The sequence below is a fragment of the Macaca nemestrina genome, chromosome 2 (genome assembly GCF_043159975.1).
Source record: "Macaca nemestrina isolate mMacNem1 chromosome 2, mMacNem.hap1, whole genome shotgun sequence".
Lineage (NCBI taxonomy): Eukaryota > Metazoa > Chordata > Mammalia > Primates > Cercopithecidae > Macaca > Macaca nemestrina.
The window spans coordinates 163,440,906-163,459,003 of record NC_092126.1 but is presented as its reverse complement, the minus strand read 5'-3'; the positions used below and the strand labels follow the sequence as shown (position 1 = coordinate 163,459,003).

Here is an 18,098-nt window from a genome sequence, read left to right as displayed (position 1 = left end):
TCAGTGTATTTTTATATCTGTTATCATTTAAAATATCTGCATAGTCTTATATCTTATAAATGTACCAAAATTTATTTGCACAGTCCTTATTGCTGAGCATTTAGTTTGTTAATGTACGTACTTTGAAAACTTCTCAGGTTGTTAATGTACGTACTTTGAGAACTTTTCAGGTGAGTGCTGTACACATGGAGGGAATCGTCTCACTGTTAAGGAGCCCAGAACAAAAGGCTCCTGCCTCTTTATAGACCTGAGAGACAGGGGGAGAAGGTCTAGGAGTAGAAAGGTACTGAGTCAAAGTGGGAAAAAGTGCCTCAGCAAAGCCCCCAGTAAGGAGGGCGGTGAATGAAGGCACCAGGGCCAGGATTGTGAATATGCATGGCTGGTTGGGGTGGGGAGAAGAAGGGCTGAGTTCTTGACTGCAACTCCCTTCACAAAGCTACAATGCACTGACAGTGCAAGTGTGGTATGGGGAGGCAGCTTCTCCTCAATCAGGCCTGCCAGACAAAGCCCAGTAATTGCTTATGATCAGGCCTGAAAGATCACACATAGGATTTTGACCTGGAGCTGGACTCCTTAATAAATAATAACAAATTGCCAAGACTTGTTCAGTCTCCCTCCCTACCAGAGTACACAACAGTGCCAGTAGAAATGGAAATGTGTCAGGGATCCCAGAGAAAAGACTAAAATGATTTCTTTTGGGGTGTGTAAACTGACAACTGAGGGCAGGTCCAAGAGTTCCAACATGACTGGGCAACTGAATGAGCCTCAGCGTATCCTAAGCAGGCTGAGCCAAGTCTGGTGTAATCTCCTTTCAGGAGATGAGACTGAGTCATTGCCATTTATCTCCTCTGAGGCCTCTACTTCTGGAGTGAATCCTAAGCACATATTGTACAAATGCTTGATTCTGCTCTATGACCTCAGAAAGTTATGATAAATTTCCTGAATCTTTATTTTTCGTTAATAAATTGTCTATTTTAGTTTGTATTTCTTGAATTTCCTTTAAACCCTTTTGATATTTGCAGTTTGCACTATTTCACAGTCTGTTATCCACTGTGTATACTGCTTGCATTAAATTTTCCAGCTCTGGGTTGCCTCCGTTACACTTTCCATGATTTCATAAACTGTCATCACATTTCCTTTCCATCTTTATTGTTTTGGCTTGACCTTTTCTTTTTTAACCCATAAGATAGGTGATTCTCAAGCCCTTTGACCATATGTGGACCTTCCTGAGTTCTATTAAATTATTGTTACTGGCCAGGCGTGGTGGCTCATGCTTGTAATCTCAACACTTTGGGAGGCCAAGGAGGGCAGATTGCCTGAGCTCAGGAGTTTGAGACCAGCCTGGGCAACATGGCAAAACCCATCTCTGGAAAAAAAAACAAAAAACAACAACAACGAAAAAAACAGCTGGGTGTGGTGGTGCATGCCTGTAGTCCCAGCTACTTGGGGGGCTGAGGCAGGAGGATAACTTGAGCCTCGGGGGTCATTGCTGCAGAGAGCTGAGATTGCACCACTGCACTCCAGGCTGGGTGACAAAGTGAGACACCATCTCTGTAAGAAAAATAAAATAAAATAATTATTACTACTACTACTATTACTACTATTATTATTTTAATTATCTATCATAGGGAAGCACTCTTGTAGGTTCTCAGAGAGGGACAAAAAGTTGAATAACTTACAACCCTTGATGAAACTATTATCTTCCCTTGGCCTATAGAAGTAGCCTATCAGGCCAAGTCTTTAGAACAGAGATATCAAAGAACATTCCAGAAGGACAGTCCATTTGCTAATTCACAGAGTTGCTCAAGTCTTTAGTAATAAGCATGAATGGAAATTAATTTTCTTAACCCTTTGTGTCATAGAACTAGACTCTCCCCAAAGGTAGGGGTGACTGGACCTCACAGTCCCAACTTCTGCCTAGAGATTCTCCTTCCCTATGAGTTCTAACACCAACTACCAGAGTTAGGCCAAACTGCCCTCACTTCAGGCAGTATCTGCTAGTTTAAGGTCCCCAGGTAACCCTCACCTCTGACCAGTTGGCTACAAAGAATTCAGGAAAGCACTCTACTTACAATCACAGTTGTATAATAGCAAAAGGACACAAATGCACATCTCCTTTATTCTTGCAATCCCACAGTTAAGAATTGAGACTGCAGATGTAATAGCTAATATATGACAAATTGTATTTTCAAGGATGGTATTTGTAATAGAAAAACCAAATGTAGCAAAAAAAAAAAAAAAAAAAAGCCACAGAAAAACTGAAAAAAACATAACACAATAGGATACCTGTTAAATTATCTCATAATCACGCATTTAAAAACAATGAAAAGAATGAGATAGAGCTGTGTGTGTTGACATAGAAACAGCTCCAAAATGTTTTATTAAATGTAAAAAGCAAGAGGCAACACAATGTGTATAAATCTTTAAAAATGAAAACTGCCTGTGTAAATACAAAACAGCACACACATATATATTAATTGCTGGAAGGATCCACAAGAAACTTGAATAATTTCCTTAGGAAAGAATGACTGGGAGACCTTCAGTTTTCATTTGACACCTTTAGAAAATATTTGCATTTGTTACTAAGGGCATATAATTTTGTTAATGGAAAAAGTAAATAGGTTGCACACCAATGTGAATGTGCTTAATGCCACTGAACCGGACACTTAAAAATGGTTAAAATGGTAAATTTGAGGTTATGTATATTTTTCCATTTAATTTTTTTAGTAAACAAATATATGTAAATTTATTTTAAATAAAAGAAATATCAAGAGGGGAATCAAGAAGTCACGGGAACAGAGTGTCTGAGTGCGTGAGAAGCTGCAGGGTGGCAGTAGAAACAGGCTCAAGGCTCTGCCTGTTGACTCCCTGAAGGCGATTTGCGTAGGAGGCCTACCTAGGCTTGGGTTCAGAAAGGAGCCAGGGACATGCATATTTGTCTGAAATAGGTTGGGGAGGGGAACCTGGTAATGTTTTATTTCTATTCAAGCTGTTGATTAGACTCTGCACTGTGTGAAATTAGAGAGCAGGAGGATTTATTGGGCAGTGTGACCAGTTTTCTACCTGAGTAACCAAGGTTTGACTTGTACAGATCCTACATAAAACCTGAGATGGATTCTTCTTGGTAGTTGAGGAACTGTCCTAGACTCATGGACTCCTTGAATATCAGAGCTGAAAAGAACCTTGGGGAGGTTCTCCTTTTACTCGAAGACACAGGACCAAGGAATGACTTGTACTGGTCCAAGTCACATGGATGGTACGTGACTAAGCCAGGATTGTAACTCGGGTCTCCAGGCAAATACTGTTTTTCTAAAAAAAAAAAAAAAAAGGCATGGCTTCATTACCTTCACTCAGTTTCTCTTCCTGTTAACTGCCCAACTGCTTCTCAAATACCAAGGTCTGGGTATTTGGTCATTATTCTTTAGACACATTGCAGGGTTCCAGTTGCTAATATCTTATCTAGGATGATTGTGCCTGTACTCTATGTGTGAGGTTAACTATAATTTTCTGGTAGTGTACTACTGTATTTCACTGATTCCATGATGCATATTTTTTTCACATTTTAACATCTCTGAAATCAGGATAAGGCGGATGATTGCCGTTGGCCAGGGCCATCATGACAGTTATCATCACCTGTGCCTGTACCTATGCCTGTGTGAACTTGCCTGGAACCTTCCATTGACACCTGCTGGCAATAACAAGAAAGCTACGGCATCAAAACTTGCCAACTGAATGTCAGAAGTTTGGAAAAAATCACAGAGACAATAATGGATGCTTCTTTTGGAAAAGGTCATATTCATGATTTTTGGTGCAGAGGACAGTATTACATAGAGAAACGCTGACATAAGCAGCTTTGACTTGAAAAGTGATCCAAAAGAACAAAACTCTGAGCATGATGCTATTTCCTTTTTTATAAATGCAGAAGAATGAGGTTGGGCGTTTTGGCTCACGCCTGTAATCCCAGCACTTTGGGAGGCCGAGGCGGGCGCATCACCCGAGATCAGGGGTTCGAGACCAGCCTGGCCAACATGATGAAACCCCGTCTCTGCTTAAAATAAAAAAAAAAAAAAAAAATTAGCCAGACGTGGTGGCACATTCCTGTAATCCCAGCTGAGGCAAGAGAATTGCTTGAACTGGGAGGCACAGGTTGCAGTAAGCTGAGAACATGCCACTGCACTCCAGCCTGGATGACGGGAGTGAGACTCTGTTTCAAAAAAATAAAAAAATAAAAAATGCTGAGGAATGATAGATGTTCAAAAATCTCTTAAAATAAGCCCAAAGCAGGCTGGGCGCGGTGGCTCACGCCTGTAATCCCAGGCAGGCGGATCATGAGGTCAGGAGATCGAGACCATCCTGTCTAACACGGTGAAACCCCGTTTCTACTAAAAATACAAAAAATTAGCTGGGCGCGGTGGCGGGCGCCTGTAGTCCTAGCTACTCGGGAGGCTGAGGCAGGAGAACGGCGTGAACCCGGGAGGTGGAGCTTGCAGTGAGCAGAGATTGCGCCACTGCACTCCAGCCTGGGCGACAGAGAGCGACTCTGTCTCAAAAAAAGCCCAAAGCAGTGCTTTCGGTAAACTTAAAAATAAATATTCTAAGTGCTAAGAAGTGTAATGGTACATAATGTGAATTTTATAATCATTGGCAGATTAGATGAACTATGTTAACTATATTAATATTAAACTATGAAATGAATCGAGGAAAGTCCCCCTTTTTTTTCCTAGGCCTTGACCATTTAAAATAACATTATAATTCAGTAAAAGTTGCAGTGGTTGGGTCGCGGCTACCGCTCTCCGGCGGCGCGTCTCCCGCGCTTGGTACAGCTCAGCCCGTCTCCCCCGAAGCCGCGAGCCCGCGCCTCTCAGTCGATGGAGCCCGCAGCCCCCTGTGTGGCCCGCGGCAGCTCCCCCCCGCTCGCCCCTCGCCCGCGCCGGCCATGGTCAGTCCGCGCCGGGCCCCGTACCGCTCTGGAGCCAGGGGCCCCCTAGGGGGTCACGGCCGCCCCGCGCGGCCCCTCGCAGTGCGCGCTGTCCGCTAGCGCTCCTGGCCGGCCAGCCCCCGAGGCCCGCAGCCTCTGCAGCTCCGGGCCTGCTCGGCCCCTCCCATGAAAAGTGCTCGGGTCTTCGGGGCCCTGGGTGCCACCGGTCCCTCCTCACCTGGGCTCACCCTCAGGGGTCTGACCCTGAGTGCAACAAGCTGCTGGCCTGGAGCGGCGTCCTCGAGTGACAGGAGAAGCGCAGACTCTACTCCGACTCCACTGTAAAGTTGAAGCGCGCCCTGCTCTGCCAAGCCTACGTGAACCTGGAGACCAACCAGTGGCAGCTGAAGCTGATCATGCAGCTGATCCCGCAGCAGCTGATGGCCACGTTGAGACCCCTGTTCCGCAACTCCCAGCTGGCACAGTTCCACTTCAGCAACAGAGACTGCGGCTTGCTCAACAGGCTCTGCCGCATCATGAGCAACGGCTTCGCGGGCTGCATGCAGTTTCCCCACATCTCCCCCTGCAAGATGTGCGTGCTCATGTTCCTGTACTCTTCCAGGACGAAGATCTTCATGGGCTTCATCCCCTATGACCAGAGCGGCTTCGTCAGCGCCATCCGGCAGGTCATCACTACCCACAAGCAGGCAGTGGGACCTGGTGGTGTCAACTCAGGCCCAGTCAACAACAAGTTCCTGGCGTGGAGCGGCGTCATGGAGTGGCAGGAACCCAGGCCTGATCCCAACAGTCGGTCCAAGAGGTGGCTGCGGTCCCACGTCTACGTGAACCAGGGGAGATCCTGAGGACCGAGCAGTGGCCGAGGAAGCTGTACATGCAGCTCATTCCGCAGCAGCTGCTGACCACCCTGGTGCTGCTGTTGCAGAACTAGCGCCTGGTGCACTTCCACTTCACCAAGGACCTGGAGACGCTGAAGAGCCTGTGCCGGATCATGGACAATGGCTTCGCCGGGTGAGTGCACTTTTCCTACAAAGCGTCGTGCGAGATCCGTGTGCTCATGCTCCTGTACTCCTCTGAGAAGAAAATCTTCATCGGCCTCATCCCCCAGGGCAACTTCCTCAATGGCATGCTGCAAGTCATTGCCAACCAGCGCAGGTCCTGCAGTGGAACCTGGAACAGGAGCAGCAGCAGCAAGGAATGGGGGGTAGTGGCTACCCTGGATGGGCCCCTTCAGGAGTCACAGACTAGGCCCCCGCAGAGACTGGTGACACGCTTCTGAGCAGGGGCCCCGGGGGACTTCGACTGCCCAGCAACATGGAGGATGGCGTCCTGAGGCCTCCAAGGACAGTCTTCACCACTGTACGTTTCCCCAATAAAGCCTTTTAAAAACCAAGAAAAAAAGAATTCAGTAAAAAGTCAACTAACACTCAGCTGTGAACCCATGTAATCGTGGGATCTTTCCCAATGCAAGACTTTTAAGGACAATTCCAAACTTTTCTGTGTTAATTGATCTATTTATACCATCCTTATTTCAGAGTCAATTTTGGTAATTTGTATTTTTACTAGGAAATCAGCTATTTTCTTTAGGATTCCAGTTTGTTGCCATGGGTTTCTCTTATTATAATTTTAATTTCTCCTCATTTGTAGTTTTCTACAGAATTCTTAATTTTATTCCTTTTGCTCAGTCTTTTTTCTTAATCAGAATAGATCTTTTTCATCTTTTGCAAAGGATTTTGTATTTATTTATCCATTCTACTGTTTTCTATTAAATTAATTTTAGCTTTTGTCTTTATAAATCCTCTTTCTAATTTTTATTTTTATTTTTATTTTTTTTTGAGACAGAGTCTCACTGTCGCCCAGGCTGGAGTGCAGTGGCGCGATCTCGGCTCACTGCAACCTGTGCGTCCCAGGTTCAAGTGATTCTTCTGCCTCAGCCTCCAGAGTAGCTGGGACTACAGGCGCCCGCCACCATGCCCAGCTAATTTTTGTATTTTTTTTTAGTAGAGATGGGGTTTCACCATGTTGGCCAGGGTGGCCTCAAACTCTTCACCTCGTAATCTGCCCACCTCGGCCTCTCAAAGTGCTGGGATTACAGGCATGAGCCACTGTGCCCGGCCGTCTTTCTAATTTTTAAAAATTGACTTTGTTGCTCTTTTTTTTAATTTCTTGAAATGAAATCTAACATTATTTTTATATTATTTTATGAAAACATTAAGGTACACATTTTCTTCTGAGTAATTTCCACTGTGTCATTTGGATTTTGGTAAAAAGTCTTCTTTTTCGTTGCTCTATAGATATTTTATAACTTAAAACATTTTTTTCTGTGTATGGTTTCTTGCTATCTTTACATTATTTGTTTTCAATCTGTTGGCTTGAAATCAAGGAATGTGGTTTTTAGAGTCTGTTAAGGTTTTCTTCTTGGTCAAATATGACTGACTTTTGTAAATATTCTATCGGTATGAAAACATGTTTTCTTGTTGTTCGAGGGATGTTAGATCTTACACATAGATACCACATCATTTATTAATTGTATTATTTAATTCCTATGCCATCCCACATTTGCTATATACCAAATTTATCCAATTCTGAAAAAAAAATTTAAGTTTTCCAATATAATTTTATTTAATCAAATTTTTCTTGTATTTCTTACAGGTTTTGCTTCATATATTTAGCTATTATGTTGTTTCATATCTGCACTTATACATTCTCAGTCTGTGATTATCTAGACATATTTCATCTATATATGTCTTTACATTGACTTATTTGTTCTACATTTTGTTGCTCACTACTGAAGCAGTGTTGTTTGTCTGGGGTAATACTCGAGGTTCATTACCTCACACCAAAGAAATCAAGGAAACAGACTAACAAGGAGTGAGTTTAAGAGTGAAAGTTTAATAGGCAAAAGAGAAAAGCTCCCTTGTGCAGCAGGAGGGGCTTCCAAACGGATCTCCTAGTACCTGGCAAGATGCGGCTGGTTTTACAGATGGGCTTGAGAAGGTGGTGTCTGATGTACATAGGGTGCAGAGAATTGGTTGGACCAGTGTGCCATTTGCATAGCATCCGAAGAGGCTGGCCACTGCACCCTAATCTTTTATTATGCAAATGAGTTTTCTACCTAGCTGGCACCATGTTCCCTGTTTCTTTACTGCACATGTGGTGACAAAGAAAATGGAAGATGGAGCTTCCATGTTGAACATGCCTGGCCCCCAGGTAGCCTTTTCCTATTGACACAGCTGCCATCATTCACCTGTGCAAGCTTCCAGCTTGTTTATCTATGTCTGCAGCTCGATTTTACTGGCTGCTGTTTGTTAGAAAAGAAATGGTTTTGAGTGAAGCCTCACCGAGGACTCTCTTACCCTCACTAACTGCCTAAATAATTTCTTTTCAGCTCCTGTATCACTACCATTTCTTCCCTTCTTTATCATCTTGTAGTTTCTCTTATGGTTAATCTATCACCTGGCTAGAGTCACTTCTTAAGTATTTTCTTAAGGTGGGAAAATGTAGGCATTAGTCTTTGACTTCTTACATACCTACAAATAATTTCTTCCTATCACTCTGACAACTAAATGATTCTTTGGTTGGTCAATAAATTCTTGAGTTGGAGTCCATGCATTTCAGAAGTCTGCAGATATTCCACTAACCTCCAGCTGCTGCTGATGCACAAGAGGTCTGATTCGGTTTGCATTATAATTAATAAGGCAATTTATTTTTTCTGAGTGGAAAAGTTTGTAAAGACTTCTTTTTTTCCTTGGAGTTCCAGAATCTTTCCAGGGTATTGCTAAGGGTGTGTGTATGTGTGAATTTATCAATCAAGCCTGGAACTTGGTGAATCCATTCAATCTGTAGATTCAAGTATTTCTTGGTCCAAAAATTTTTCACCTTTCTTATGTTGCCTTTCCTTCTATGTGCCTTTTTCCCCATCTGGATCTCCCAATATAATATACTAAACTTCTTGGATCTATCCTCAAAATGTCATATCCTTTCTCTCACGATTTTAATTGCTTTTGTGAACCCAGAAAATCTGAGACAGGTCTCAGTTAATTTAGAAAGTTTATTTTGCCAAAGTTGAGGATGTGCCATGACACAGCCTCAGGAAGTCCTGGTGACACGTGCCCACAGTGGTCAGGGTAAAGGTTGGTTTCATACATTTGGGGAGACATGAGACATCAATCAATGTAGTTAAGAAGTACATTGGTTCAGTCTGGAAAGGCAGGACAACTTGAACTAAAGGCAGGAAGCAGGGAGGGAGCTTCCAGGTCACAGATAGGTGACACACAAATAGTTACACTCTTTTGAGTTTCTGATCAGCCTTTCCAAAGGAGGTAAGTCAGATATGCATCTATCTCAGTGAGCAGAGGAGTGACCTTGAATAAAATGGGAGGCAGGTTTGCCCTAAGCGGTTTCCAGCTTGAGTTTTCCTTAGTAATTTTGGGGGCCCAAGATATTTTCCTTTCACATTTCCCCCTTTTCCTTTTTAAAAATCTTTTGGAGAAAGCATTTTACAAGAAAACGAGTCTCTGGTCTCAGGTTTCATCTGATCTCTCATGGCTAGGACAGTTTATTCCTAGCTGGGTAGTCCCAAAAGCTCATTTTTAGCAGGGTGTGAAGTCTCATGTCCTGTGAAGAGAAAATAGCAGGGAGGAAGAGAGAAAAAATAAAAGAATAATCCCAGAAAAATCGATATCGGCCACATTACTCTGAAGTCCATACATTAGTAGGCAGCTATGAAAGTGGCTTATGTATGTAAATAGTTTGCTGTTATTTTCTTCTGAAGTTCAAGTTGTCTGGCTTCAGTTCACAGGGTCTTAAGAAAGCACAGCTTAGTGTTCAGTGACTCTGAATTAGGAAAAACGGAAAAAAGAAGGAAAAAAATTGAAAGCATTATTTTGAAGACTTGTAGCCAAGAAAAATTGGAATTCAGTCTGAACTGTAGAGAATATTATAAATTGAAAAAAAATTAGGCAAGACTAGAATCTAACAACAGGTCTACTGAAGTTTTGAAACGCAATTTTTCTCTCTCCAGTTTCTCATTTTTACTGAAGACAAATCATGGTAGGACTGGTTTTTTTTTTTATTATTATTATACTTGGCTAAGTATTTGTATACAGTGCAGGAAGAATAATTAGTTTTTACATAGGCTTTTAAATTGGCTTTGATGGAACTTTGTTCCATAGGAGGAATCTCAGATAAGACTTTTTAAAGCTGAGCCTAGCCATGGATTTGTGCCATAAAATAGCTATGATTTGGGTGAATTTTCTCTCCTCTTGAGGTTCCAAGATAAACCTGGGATTCTGCACCTGTCAGAAAGTGACATTCTTTACTTACCACAGGTCAGACTCCGTACAGGGACTGTGTACACAAAATATGAGGACAGTTTTTCCAAGGGCTTTATTGGCTCCATAAGTTAAGTTTGATTCCTTAAAGGAAAGCACACCATTCCAGTCAAAGCCTTAGTAAAATAACCAGTTTCTCTAATTGTGGCCTATTGCAAAAGAAAACAGATTCTTATTGCACTTATTCAAATAACTATAATGCCATAAATTAAGAATACTCACAGAATAGTTTCCAAATTCTGGAGAAATCAGGTAGAGAGAAACAAATATGCTCCAAATTTTGTTCACAGGAGTATACTCAATTGTTAAAAGCTGTAAATAGCTTAAAAGAAAAGTTTTAACTATGCAAAACAAACTTTCAGCAATGTTTTAAGCAAAAGGCCAAAAAGATTACTTCAGTTTTCTATGGGTTCAGTTAATTCAGTTAACTCCTCTTCTGTTTGATAGTCATGAACATTTCAGCTATCCATGAGAGTTCTGAAAGTTTTTTCCTTTATTCCAATGTCACAATTTCCAAAGTCATCAGAAAACTTGCATTTAAGTGCACCTGTTAGAGTCCTATAGCTGATTATAAACCGACCTTTTAAAGAAGATTTAAAACAAGACAAAACAAGACAATTGTCTGTGAATGAAAAAAATGTTTTAAGGCAGCCATAGTTAAAAGACACAATTGGTCAGGCACAGTGGCTCATGCCTGTAATCCCAGCACTTTGGGAAGGCAAGGTGGGCGGATCACCTGAGGTCGGGAGTCCGAGACCAGCCTCACCAACATGGAGAAACCCCATCTCTACTAAAAACACAAAATTAGCCAGGCATGGTGGCACATGCCTGTAATCCCAGCTACTCAGGAGGCTGAGGCAGGATAATCACTTGAACCTGGGAGGCGGAGGTTGCAGTGAGTCGAGATTGCACTGTTGCACTCCAGCCTCGGCAACAAGAGCAAAACTCTGTCTCAAAAAAAAAAAAAAGACACAATTGACAAGGAAATTTGTTATCTCTGTGGCACAAAATAATTTTAACATAACAATTATGATTATTACTGATAATGTACACTAAGTTGTATCAGAATTACAAGAGTTTACCATAATTTTGGAACACATACCAATAACATATTTATACAAACACAGTCCAAGAAAACCAAATGCCATTTCATATTTGACAATGCTTCCTATATAATTTTTATACCAAATAAGCCAAATTATGTCATTTTTGGACTTTAGAGAAACTAATATTGTAAAGGATTAATTAGGTTAGAAAAAGACATAATTTATAGTTTGATTTTGGAAAGTTTGTCAAATATAAAAGGTTTAAAACTCTTGATATTACAAAATAAGATTACAGGTCACTGTAAAGTCATTTATTTAACCAACATGATAATTCAAGCATTTTTAAAAAAGTGAAAAACTTCATTCTTTGAGAAAGGAGACTTAATTGTCTAAATAAGAAGCCCTAATAAAAATAGCATGAAGCCAATTACATTTGTTTTTCAAAATTTTGTAAACAATCCATAAAATTTAATCTTGATTATAAAATATAACTTCAATAAGCTTTTTATAACCTTTATTAAGAAGTTGGTTAATGCTTCAAAAAAACCTTGTTAATCTGACACAGGGGTCCATATACTGGTTTTGTATCAGTGTGCCTTTGACATTAATCATTAATTTATAGAGAAACTGAACTTATTATATCTTTCAAAATTGGCCCTTACAGTCTTACTCGCTCACCTCCTCTGTGATAGTTCCTGGGCCTTGAGGAGTTGAATAGCTTTAATTTCTTGCCCTGTGTCTCCGGAATGCAGTTTGTTTTGACTGGCATCTTCTATGGGGCCTGAAGATGAGGCTTTAATTGCTGTCAGTGTTTAAGATTTAGCAGGACTTGGTGTCCTTTTTCAGACCCAGGAGTAAAAGCCCTGTAACTCAGTGTTACAAGACTTTAAAAGCACATACAGGAAAATACATGGATATAATAACCTTTGTTTTAAAAAAAATTTATCTCAATTTTTTTCCCTAAGCCAACCAAAACTTAATAATAATATGAGAACTTGATTATATAAAAGTTTTTGGTTTTTTTTTTAAATATATAAATCCCCTTATTGTGACTTACACTGACTGTTCATGACATGGTCAGACTTTCTGATTTGTTCTGAACATCCCTTCTTTTTAAACAACCAGTTATTTTATTTTAGGACTAAATTTACCATACAAGATTATTTGTTATATAAAATTATTTCTCTTTAAGCATTTTTATCTAAAATAAATAAATAAATACCACAGCTGGGCACGATGACTCACACCTGTAATCCCAGCACTTTGGGAGGCCGAGGCGGGCGGATCACGAGGTCAGGAGTTCGAGATGAGCCTGACCAACATGGTGAAACCCTGTCGGTACTAAAACTACAAAAATTAGCTGGGTGTGGTGGCACATGCCTGTAGTCCCAGCTACTCAGGAGTATGAGGCAGGAGAATCGCTTGAACCCGGGAGGTGAAGGTTGCAGTGAGCTGAGATCATGCTACCACACTCTAGCCTGGGCAACAGAGTGAGACTCCATCTCAAAAAAATAAAAAAAAAAAAAGCATCTTTATTTTTATAACTTTCTTTACATCTTTTTAAATTCCTGGTTCCTTTCCTCTTGTTTTATCCATAACCTTTAATAAGCTTTGAATTAGACAAAACTTCTTCACCTTTTTTTTAAAAAAAGGATATACTTTTCCTTTAGCAAGAGTGTTTTCCTACTATATATATATATGTTAGAAAATACCCAAATAATGAAATATCTATTCTCTAAGTTTATATTCTAAATTACGACTAGTTTGTCTATAAGTATTTATCCCCATATATTTACCTAATTGTTTAAATTGTTTACCTGGATTATTTATGAAAACTGTGATAGTCATGATTTAAAGTTATTAAACCACCATTGCAAAATTATAACTGAGACAGTGAAGAAAAGATTTGACCTAACTGACTCCATATTGCTCTTAACCTCCAAGTTTTTCTTGTTTATTGCTGGGCATAGGTCAAACTAACTTTGGGAAGACCTTAGTTTATAGTTTAGCTTTGAAACAAAGATAACAGTCCTTTCCCAAAACAAATCTTATTGTCTGTGAACTCAGACTGTCTAAAGCCACAGGGTTAGATGTTATCGTAATCTTACTAAATTCAAGATGCAGCTATTTTCATTAAACCCTTATCAATGTCTTATTTATTAAAAATTACACAGGCGAAGATCATTCTGTTTTGGGCTGGGTTTACAGTTTTGTAACCCTTATGCCAAATTTTGACACCTTACAGTATTTGGCAGGGTAAGTATGAAATTGCTTGATTAATAAATGCAAACAAAAATGTATGCTGGGCAATTCTTAAGACATTTCTAATATTACTTTACCAATAATTTTAAAGGTAACTTGTTTATTAAAGATTTTACTTAAGTTACATAAGCTTGAAAAAGCATTTGATTAGTCTTTTTTTAGTACCTAATTTAAGCCCTTTTTTTTAAAGCTAGTTAGAGCTTTTCATATATTTTTAGTAGTGAAACATTCTGTATACAACATATAAAAACATATAAAAACATAATAGGTATGCCGATGAAAGTGCATTTTGTAGATTTATAAAGACACCCCAACACCCCCGCCTTTTCTTTCCTATCTTAGACTTTCAGATTCTTAAAACCCTGTTTCACAACCCTAGCCAGTTGTCAACTAAATAGCCTTAAATTTGCACATTAAAGGAAACAACTCAGGTGAAAATTAAACAGCAAAATATACATCATAAAGTACAGAGAGGAAAAAGTCTGGTGGGGCTAGAAGAAGACACGTTTATTTTAATTTGAGCCAAATTAAACATAAAATTAAACTACACTCTCTTAAAAACCCAAGAGTAGCGTCTGTTGCAATAACTATTTTAGAAAACAAACAAACAAACAAATCAGGTGAAAACAGAATTCGGTCAACTGAGAAAAATACAAAACGAAAAAGACAACTTTGGCTCCAAAGAAAGACAAGGTCTTAGGAGAGAAAAACAAAAAAACCCCAAAACCATGAAGGCCTTTCAAATACAAACACGCACACATGCACACACTCATCTTGGATGTTAGTCTTTTAATTAAGCTGGCTTTTAACCATTGAGCTCCTTTAAAAAAAATTTTTTTTAAATCTTACTACCATATTTCAGCTAGGACAAAATGCTGCTAAACTAACAATGATCACACAAATTACACAATTTCTGAGGGCTCTAAGTAGCAGAAATTAACACCAGCTGGTTGTTAAATGCTAACTACAGTCCTTTAAAAGGAATTTGCAAGACAGAATTCCAAACCAGCTTTTTACCTAGCGATGGGTCTCAGGTTGTAGGCTGCTCTCTACCATCCTAGAAGCAGAAAAAAACAAAACAAAACAAAACCCATCTCTGTTGGAAGCGAACTCAAATTCCATAAAGGAGTTACCTGCTTTCCATCATCATGGAAGCAGGAAAACTTGCCTTCCTGTTGGAAGAAAGTAAAACTCCAATAAAAGAGGAGTTGTACAGCAAAATAAACTTTAGATCTCTACCAAATTTTGGGAGATCAGAGATTCTCTGGAAAGGGTGCTCTCAGACCTCAGCAAATTTTCCTATTGGTTTGAGCCATAAAGTTAGCTCATGCTGGTACCAAGCACCGACAGATATGTCAAAGGTCAGGGGCATCTTCACTCAGAATCCCCCCGTGGTTACCAAAATGTGAGCCCAGAAAATCTGAGACAGGTCTCAGTTAATTTAGAAAGTTTATTTTGCCAAAGTTGAGGATGTGCCATGACACAGCCTCAGGAAGTCCTGGTGACACGTGCCCACAGTGGTCAGGGCAAAGGTTGCTTTCATACATTTGGGGAGACATGAGACATCAATCAATGTAGGTAAGAAATACATTGGTTCAGTCTGGAAAGGCAGGACAACTTGAAATAAAGGCAGGAAGCAGGGAGGGAGCTTCCAGGTCACAGATAGGTGACACACAAATAGTTACATTTTTCTGAGTTTCTGATTAGCCTTTCCAAAGGAGGTAAGTCAGATATGCATCTATCTCAGTGAGCAGATGAGTGACTTTGAATAAAATGGGAGGCAGGTTTGCCCTAAGCAGTTTCCAGCTTGAGTTTTCCTTAGTGATTTTGGGGACCCAAGATATTTTCCTTTTATATTTTATATCTTTCCTCCTTGTTCTAAGCTATTTTCCCCATTTGATCGTCTAGCCCACTGATTTGGGTCTCAACAGTGATCATCTCCCTTCACTGATGTAAGGAATTTTAAGTTGGAAAATCTTTTATTTCTTTTTTTTCCCTTTAGATATTAATATATTGTTTTTTCTTTTGTTGACTCAGTTGGGCTCAGGGTTTGTTGTGGAGTATCCTGAGAAGCAGGAGTCATAGTAAGGGAGGAGACCACCCCTCATATTGTCTTATGCCTAATTTCTGCCTCCAAAGAAAAAAGAAGTAAAAACTAAAAGGCAGAAATGAAATCCACAGGCAGACAGCCCGGCACCACGCCCTGGACCTAGTAGTTAAAAATCAACTCCTGACTTAACTGCTTGTGTTATCTACAGATTCCAGATATTGTATGGAAAAGCATCGTGAAAATCCCTGTCCTGTTCTGTTCCGTTCTGATTCCCAGTGCATGTAGTCCCCAGTCACATACCCTCTGCTTGCTCAATCGATCACGACCCTCTCACTCAGACCCCCTTAGAGTTGTAAGCCCTTAAAAGGGACAGGAATTGATCATTTGGGGAGCTTGGTTTTTTGAGATGTAAGTCTGCTGACGCTCCCAGCTGAATAAAGCCCTTTCCTTCCTCAACTCGGTGTCTGAGGGGTTTTATCTGCTGCTCGTCCTACTACAATAGATGTGATGGAAGGCAAAGTGGTCTCCTCTGTTTGAACTCATTGTGTAGAGATAAGCTTCAGTCTTCTACTGAAGCTGGGAGGAAGACACCCGGCTCCCTGCTCTTCGTAAATCCTCTCAGAGGTAGGGAGAACAAGGGCCACCATTCAGTTCCTTTTGTCTTTTTAGAACCAGAAGTCACATATTCATGTGGGGGTGAAATCAACCTTTACCCTTAGGATCCGTAAGATCTGAGAGAGCGAAGTTTTCCCTGGATCTACTGGTTTGTTCTTGCCCTGATTTCCAATGATGGTGTATGTTGTAGGCTTTGGTGGGGGATCCTGGTACCCTTTCCTCTACGACTCATTGAAAGCCCACAGCCTTATATTTATTCATAAATCCACAGGTCTTAGCTGTCTTTTGATTAAAGATTGGAGTCACTAGTTGGAGGGAAGGAAACTATGTTTAAATTGCTGTCTTCTTAGTGTTCAAGTTCTCAACTACTTACTAAGCCCTTGGAAGACAAGACTGCTTCTTGTGTCCTCTATGTTTAATTCTGTCACTTATACATCATTATCATAATAAAAAAGAGGAAAAGAAGATTAAAAAAAGGCAGAGTGAGAGGGGACAGAAAATAACAGAAGAAGAAGAAAATGCAGGAAATCAATATAACAGTACCAAAAATCTTCAGTGATGCTGCCATCTTTTAAAGATTGGTTTTTAGTACCAAGGGATTTCCTTTAATCAACATCTGCATCTAACATGACCTTCTAACCTTTCTAACAGCGTAGTTTTATTGGGTTGTGCACCTGTAGGGCTTGTATTTCTGGATCTGTTAGCATATGATTACTTCATCTTGTCTTGGTTCTCACTGTTACATAACAAAAGAGATTAGATGCTGGCTACCTGGGGCTAAAGGACATGTACAGAAAATCACCCCATCAGGGTAACAGGCTCATTAATTTTATGTACAATGACCACACATCAATCTTTGGTCATACTTTCTGTGTGTAGTATGTATGTGTGTAGTATGTGCTCATGGGACTGCATAAATGATTTTATCTTAATGTAAATATTGATTTGACCCAGTTCAAGTTCCTTTCCTTAGTAGTACCTTGAAAAAATTATATTACCTGAGAATTCATAAAGATCACAAAGAATAAATAAAAGAGTGAATCTTTTCTTTGGGATAAGTTTATAATTAACATGTATGCATACATTTATGTGGCAATTTACAATCATATGCATATATAACTTCACTGTGGTTCAGGTATTAATCACCAACTTTCCTCGCTGGGGCAACCATGGTACACTCAGCCAAGAATGGCTGGGAAGTACCCTGTCTTTCTTTCCTCCTCTGGGATACATCAACTACACTAGTCTGGCTGCTTCTTAGTGTTGAAGTTGAAAGCTTCACAAAGTTGAAAGTCAAGAATTTCATTTTCTCAACTTATCACAGCTTAATGTCCATTCCTTATATTATTGGATTTATGTTTCAATTACATAAAGCTGATTCTGTTGTTCTCTCACTTTCTCTTCATGGTTGTTGCACAAACACTTAAAAGGTAGGAACTATTGGAAGTGCGACTCCTGTAAGGTTAGCCGAGAGAAAGGATGAGAGAGAGACTCAAGGTCAGGCAAGGAAGTTTATTAACCTGCCGGCTGCTCCACCACAGACAGAGGAGGCAGCCCCAAGCTTATAGAATGAGGGGTTTATATTGTGGAGGGAAGTTTGAGGGAGCTCTTTGGTACAGCCACATCCCGGGGTTGTTTGCTGGTTAATTTTGCCACATATCACCTTGTGACATTTATTACAGGAGGGTGTACGTAGTTTATGCTTCCCACAACTTCCCCCTGTGCGGTCCAGATGGTTTGTAATTGGGGTTTGCTTATTGCAGCAAGGTCTGATAAGTGAAGTCTGCTGGCTTCACTGCGGCACCTAGACAAGGGCTTAGAAATGTAGAGAGACTTGGGCGAAGGGTGGGCAGCAC

The 18,098-nt window shown here is 40.3% G+C and overlaps 1 pseudogene; it reads left to right on the top strand.

Moving 5' to 3' along the window:
* Positions 1–4,936: 4,936 nt before the first annotated feature.
* Positions 4,937–6,184, top strand: LOC105470321 (prostate tumor-overexpressed gene 1 protein pseudogene; annotated as a pseudogene).
* Positions 6,185–18,098: the final 11,914 nt, after the last annotated feature.